The sequence below is a fragment of the Sus scrofa genome, unplaced genomic scaffold, assembly GCF_000003025.6.
Source record: "Sus scrofa isolate TJ Tabasco breed Duroc unplaced genomic scaffold, Sscrofa11.1 Contig740, whole genome shotgun sequence".
Taxonomy (NCBI): Eukaryota; Metazoa; Chordata; class Mammalia; order Artiodactyla; family Suidae; genus Sus; species Sus scrofa.
The window spans coordinates 361497-367523 of record NW_018085303.1 but is presented as its reverse complement, the minus strand read 5'-3'; the positions used below and the strand labels follow the sequence as shown (position 1 = coordinate 367523).

The 6027-nt window shown below is 35.9% G+C and overlaps 1 pseudogene; it reads left to right on the top strand.

The window, feature by feature from the left end:
• Positions 1-4605: 4605 nt before the first annotated feature.
• On the top strand, positions 4606-5574 carry LOC100153910 (annotated as a pseudogene).
• The last annotated feature ends 453 nt before the right edge of the window (positions 5575-6027 follow it).

The following is a 6027-nucleotide window of genomic DNA, read 5'->3' as shown; positions in this document are numbered from 1 at the left end:
TAGCTTCCCCTCCCCTTATACAGAGAACTCAGAAAAACAGATCAAGCATGGAAAGAAAGAAGAATTTCTTAAAGAAATTTTGGGAATTACACATTAGCTATGAACAGGGGAACATGTAGTAACAGTCTCACAACTTACAAATAAACATATTCTCCACAAGAGATATTTTTAATTTCTAAGAAAATATTCTGATATTATACCCAGTAGACTTATGCCCCCGATAAACATGAACAGTTTGATATTTACCTTGAAATTATGTCAAGATAAATATTCCCAGAATTAGTTTTTAATACTTAGTTTTGTGGAGTTCCTGCTGTGGCACAACAGGTTAAGGACCTTCTGCAGTGTCTCAGGTCACTGTGGAGGTGCAGATTTGACATCTCGCCCCAGAACTTCCATATACTGTGGGTGCAGGCAAAATAATAAAATAATATTAATAATAATTACTTTTGTATCTATTGGAATAAGGGACATAGAAAATAGCTAATAGCAAAAGCAGAATTTCAACTGTGTTGGAGAGAGGAATTTGTACATTGCTAGGGAACAATTTACCAATAAAAAAATCATAGTCTTTCATCAGTTTTGAAATTGTTGCTATATCATAACATTGGTAGACTAAGTATTACTTTATTAATTTAATCCAACACGCGGGATCATAGCAAAATAACCATGGACTTTTAAATTAGTCAGATCAGGTCTGGACGCATTACTTGTTGACCCTGTGACCTTGAGCTAAATTTATTTTTGTTTCCATTTCCTCATCTGTAAAAAAAGAACACTCAATCTAATAGATTTGCTGTCAAGTCAGAAAATGTGCATAAAGCACTTAACAGTTTTCTAGTACTCAGTTAACTTCTGAGTTAACTTCCTCTCTATTCATTAAAATGCAGCTTAAAGCACTAAAGACTTCAAAGCTTACTGGTTACAATCTTAGAAAATAGCCAACTACCTTCTGAGGTAAAAGACACAGAATCACTTTCCTTTAAAATACCTACTGCTTACATTCTCTCCAAATTAATAAGCTGTCAAACTTGCTTCTTGCTTTCCATGAGCTTAACAACTTTTTCACCTTTCACTTCTACTTTTATTCACAAGGGGATTAATATTTTAAGAAGACTGACAGGAGGCAATAACATTCTCTCAAAGTACCTTTGGAACTCTGTAACTCAGGGTAAATTTTCACGAAAGCAGGTAGAGATAACTTTGGGATTAGTAAACTTGAAAACTTAAGGAAAGGAAATGAGTCGAGTCACTCTTCTTGGGATATTAAAATATAGCAATGCATTTTTCTTCCTGTTCTAGATGCAATGTCCTTCCATTAATTTTTTAATATAGAATCCTAAAACTGTGAGATTATCAACATTTATAATTTACAAGTATAAACTCAGAGAATTTAATAGATTGCCTGAGATAGACACCAGATGAATTATGCAGAGAGATATCCAAGTTCCTTCCACTACCTAAAGCTGCCTTCCTTTTTTCTCAGGTTAATTAGCTTTAATCCTATTAATCTTATAATAACTGAGTTTTATATCACTGCCACTGGATATATAATTTTTTTACTTTTATGTCTATGCTAAAAGTTATCTTAGTGTTCATAACTCTTTCTGATAATAACATACTTTATCTTCTTAAATGGGAAGAACCATTAAGCCAGGATAGCTGGCCATTTCTAATAATCAGCTAGCTGTCAAAGAGCTGTGACCTCCCAAAGCAAACTTAGAGCATCTCTGAGGCACAGCATTATGGTGGTATGTACACTGTTGTTAGAGACCATAGAAATTCCAGTAGGAATAGGAGCAGAAAACTCATGATTTATCTCTTTAAAGGTCAGAAGCTGAACAAGCCGTACTCAACTCCAAACATAGTGGGCATGCATGAAACAAACATATGTATAGAAATATTTTAAAATTATTTAGAGAGTCACCGAGAATATGAGATAACTTACTATACACAAATTTGTCTAAGACCAGATTACTTTTCTACCCTTCTCTTCTGATATATGCTTGAGATAATATCCATTGTTGGGTGGAGGGAGTGTCTGGAAGAACATTCCCTCAGCCTGACATTTATTCATCACGGGAAGGAATCCCTCGGGTAAAATTTTCCTCTTCTCAGTTTTGGCCAGAACAAGAATCACAAAAATAACTCACCCTGGACATCTCTTGGGAACCTCTTTGTCAAGAGTGATAACTTTTGCATATTCTGGGAATCAGAACAGGGAGACAAGAAAAACACATATAAAGCAGCTAACACGTACTTGTGAGTCTGTGGTTCACGGAACAGTGTTCCAAGGCATAGATTCCTGATGTCCTCAAATCATGTTACACTATGTGATATGAGCATGCATTCCCACCTGGGTGTCTTACTCATAATATGTAGATTCCAAACACATAAAAATGAAAGGGACACTATTTAATGACATCAGCTGGGCCATCACATGTTCATCTGAAGTGTTTCAGTCAGTCAACTCAAATACTGAGACTTCTTGCTCTTTTCTCTCAAATCTAAAGAATTCTACCATGCTGCCTTTATAAATCTTATTTCTAATTCTCCAAGTTTTTATCATCAAGGTCCTACACTATCTATACCTCAACATTTGCCTCAATGACCTCTCTACACAGCACTTCTATATCCTATAATCTATGTGACTATATTTGAAATTTAGTCACATATATATTCAATATATTCAGTATATTTAAAATACTCCTAAACTTCATATGACAACTTTTGGTGATAAGTTGTCTGCTAATGCTCCTCAAACTGTGTCTTCTGGAAACCTCTTGGAATCCATATTTCAGTTGGGCAAGAGAAAAGTTGCCCCAGAAAAGTTGTTACTGCTCTTTACTGATTCCTCAGGGAATGTGCAATAGTTTAACTTTTTAAAAAACCATTGGCTTGGAAGCGGACATTCCTAAGGCTACAAAGGCCAAGTCCCAGGAGAACCTGTGATAAAAGAAGGCAATCTTAATTTTTGTGTTGCAATAATGTCTTTATCCAGCTGGAGATGGAAGGAGAAGATTTATTAAACAAATCCTTAGAGATTTGGTTAATATCAAAACCATGAAAGCTCTATTTTTCTAGCACAGCAGAGACACCTCTATGCTAATCTCCTTGCATTTCATAATTGTTTTATGTTGATTCATAAATTCTCCTGAACTTGAGCAGTTTTAAAAGGATTCATATAACTAAAAGAAGCACAAACAAGCTTCCACTAAATCATTATTAAAAACCTCTCAAAGCACTGGTGTGGAGAATAGATGGGAAAAAAATCCTTTTTAAAATTTTGTGTTTGTGCCCAAAATATGAGCTCTCACAACTTTTAGGACTCATATCGTTGCATATTACTACACACAAAATTTTTCAGATAACTCAGGTCCCTGGCATCTTTTCTATAAGAATGTAGGATGAAGGAAGTTTACTTATGGCAACAGAAAGCATTTGACTTCTCTCAGCTTGGAGAAATTTTTTACTTTAAAATAGCATATAAAGAAAATCATTACCAAAATTTTGTGGAAAAAACTACTTCAAAAAATAAAGTCCCATACCTAGGTTTTTGTTTGGTTGGTTGTTTTTTGGTTTTTTTTGTTTTTTTTTTTTTTTTTTTGAAAACTTCTGTTTAAATAAAAGATTTAGTGAAAACACAAAACTACTATTTTCTACAAGAAACACTACAATATTACAATATTAAAAGTCAATGTCGGTAAGTAAAATTATGGTATTACATAAGTAAAATTATGGTATTACAGTTTTATGATGCTTAATCTAACAGCAAAAGAAATGCAGATATTGGGTTTGAAATGATTACTACCAACTTACTGTGAAATATGTCCATTTTTTATATGTGAATGATAAGTTAAGTAGTATATTTAACTGAAATGTAAGTCATAAAACTCTCTAGCAAGTCTATTTCACCATAGAATGGGATTAGGATTAGAAAATAGTAAACTTATTAAGTGTTAACTCTGTGTTTTATGCTCTTCAGAAACTATCACAGATTATCACAGTCCCCCCAAAATAACAAGTTTACAAAATGTAGGACAGACTTGTGTTTGCCAGTGGGGAGGGGGAGGTAGTGGGTTGCATTGGGAGTCTAGCATTTGTAAATGAAAACTGCTGCATTTGGAGTGGATGGGCAATCACATCCTGCTGTATAGCATGGGGAACTATATATCTAAACACTTGTGATGAAACATGATGGAGGATAATGTGAGAAAAAGAATATATATATATATTCTATATTATATTGTAATATATTATATTATATATATAATAACTGGGTCACTGTGCTACATAGCACAAATTGATGGAACATTGTAAATCCATCATAATAAAAAATTTCAAAAAATTAAAGTGTCACAAAAAGGAAATAAAATAAATTTCTCTAGTTCTGTCACTGTAAGGGAGAGATAGTGAAGCAGGCAAAAGTTTCTTTCTGTGCAGCCAGCTGCCTACTATGCCCAGAACACAGAGTATATAGCCAAGAGCAAGTAGACTACATTCTCTTCCTAAATGAGGACACTCTTGAAAAATGAGTCTTCTCGTCATTCTTAACAGCAACACATTTGAAACTAGTCCTAACTGATAAATACGTGTCTCTTGACCTTGCAGGTGATCGACCCCATGAATGTCTCTGAGCCAGATTCCAGCTTTGCTTTTGTAAGAGAATTTATACTCCTAGGTTTTTCTTGTGAGTGGAAGATTCATATCCTCCTCTTCTCACTTTTCCTTACCACATATGCTCTGACCATAACAGGCAATGGGGCCATTGTTTGTGCGTTATGCTGTGACCGGTGACTCCACATCCCCATGTATATGTTCCTGGGGAATTTCTCCTTTCTAGAAATCTGGTATGTCTCATCTACAACACCCAAGATGTTAATCAACTTCCTCTCAGACAAAAAGACCATCTCCTTTGTTGGTTGTTCCTCCAATTTTATTTCTTTTTTTCTTTGGGAACAAGTGAATGCTTACATTTGGCTGTCATGGTCTTTGATTGGTACCTCACTATCTGCCATCCCTTGCACTACCCTAATCTCATGACTGGGCATCTCTGTACCAAACTGGTCATGATCTGCTGGGCTTGTGGGTTTCTGTGGTTCCTGATCCCCATTGTTCTCATCTCTCAGATGTCCCTCTGTGGATCAAATATTATTGACCATGTTGTGTGTGACCTAAGACCACTATTTGCATTGGTGTGTGTCTCTGCCCCAGCAACTCAACTGCTTTGTTACACTCTAAGCTCATTATTTATCATTGGTAACTCCCTCTTCATCTTTGGATCCTATACCCTTGTCCTAACAGCTGTGTTATGGATGCCTTCAGCCACTGGGAGACATAAAGCCTCCTCGACCTATGGGTCTCATTTGGCTGTGGTACCACTGTTCTATGGATCTCTGATGGTCATGTATGTGAGCTGAGGACTCTGACATTCTGCTGGGATGCAGAAAGTTGCAACTTTGTTCTATGCTATGGTGACCCCACTCTTCAATCCCTTCATCTAGTTTCCGGAATAAGGAGATAAAGGCAGCTCTGAGGAAAATTCTGGGGTATATTCTAAGACATATTAGATGACCCCTCTATGATCAGGTCAATAGAGTCTGACGAAAACCAACCTGAATTATATCATTATCCAAATCTTCAAATATGGGTCTAGTGATATTAATTTATATCAGCCTATGAAATTAAGAATCTATGGTGCCACTTATAAAGTGCTGAAATTATATAGATAAATGGAAGTGTGGGGCTCCACTTTGGCACTTAGACTGCATATTAAACAAAAAATGTACTCATTTGGATGTTGTTCAAATAGTTCATTTATCAGTGGTTAAAAACTATTTGGTGTTCCTACTGTGGCTCAGTGAGTTATGAACTCGACTAGTATCTATGAGGATGCAGGTTTGACCTCTGGCTTTGCTCAATTGCTTAAGGATCTGGTGTGGCCATGAGCTGTGGTGTAGGTTGCAGACACAGCTTGGATCCTACATTGCTGTGGCTGTGGTGCAGGCTGCCAGCTACAGCTCTAAT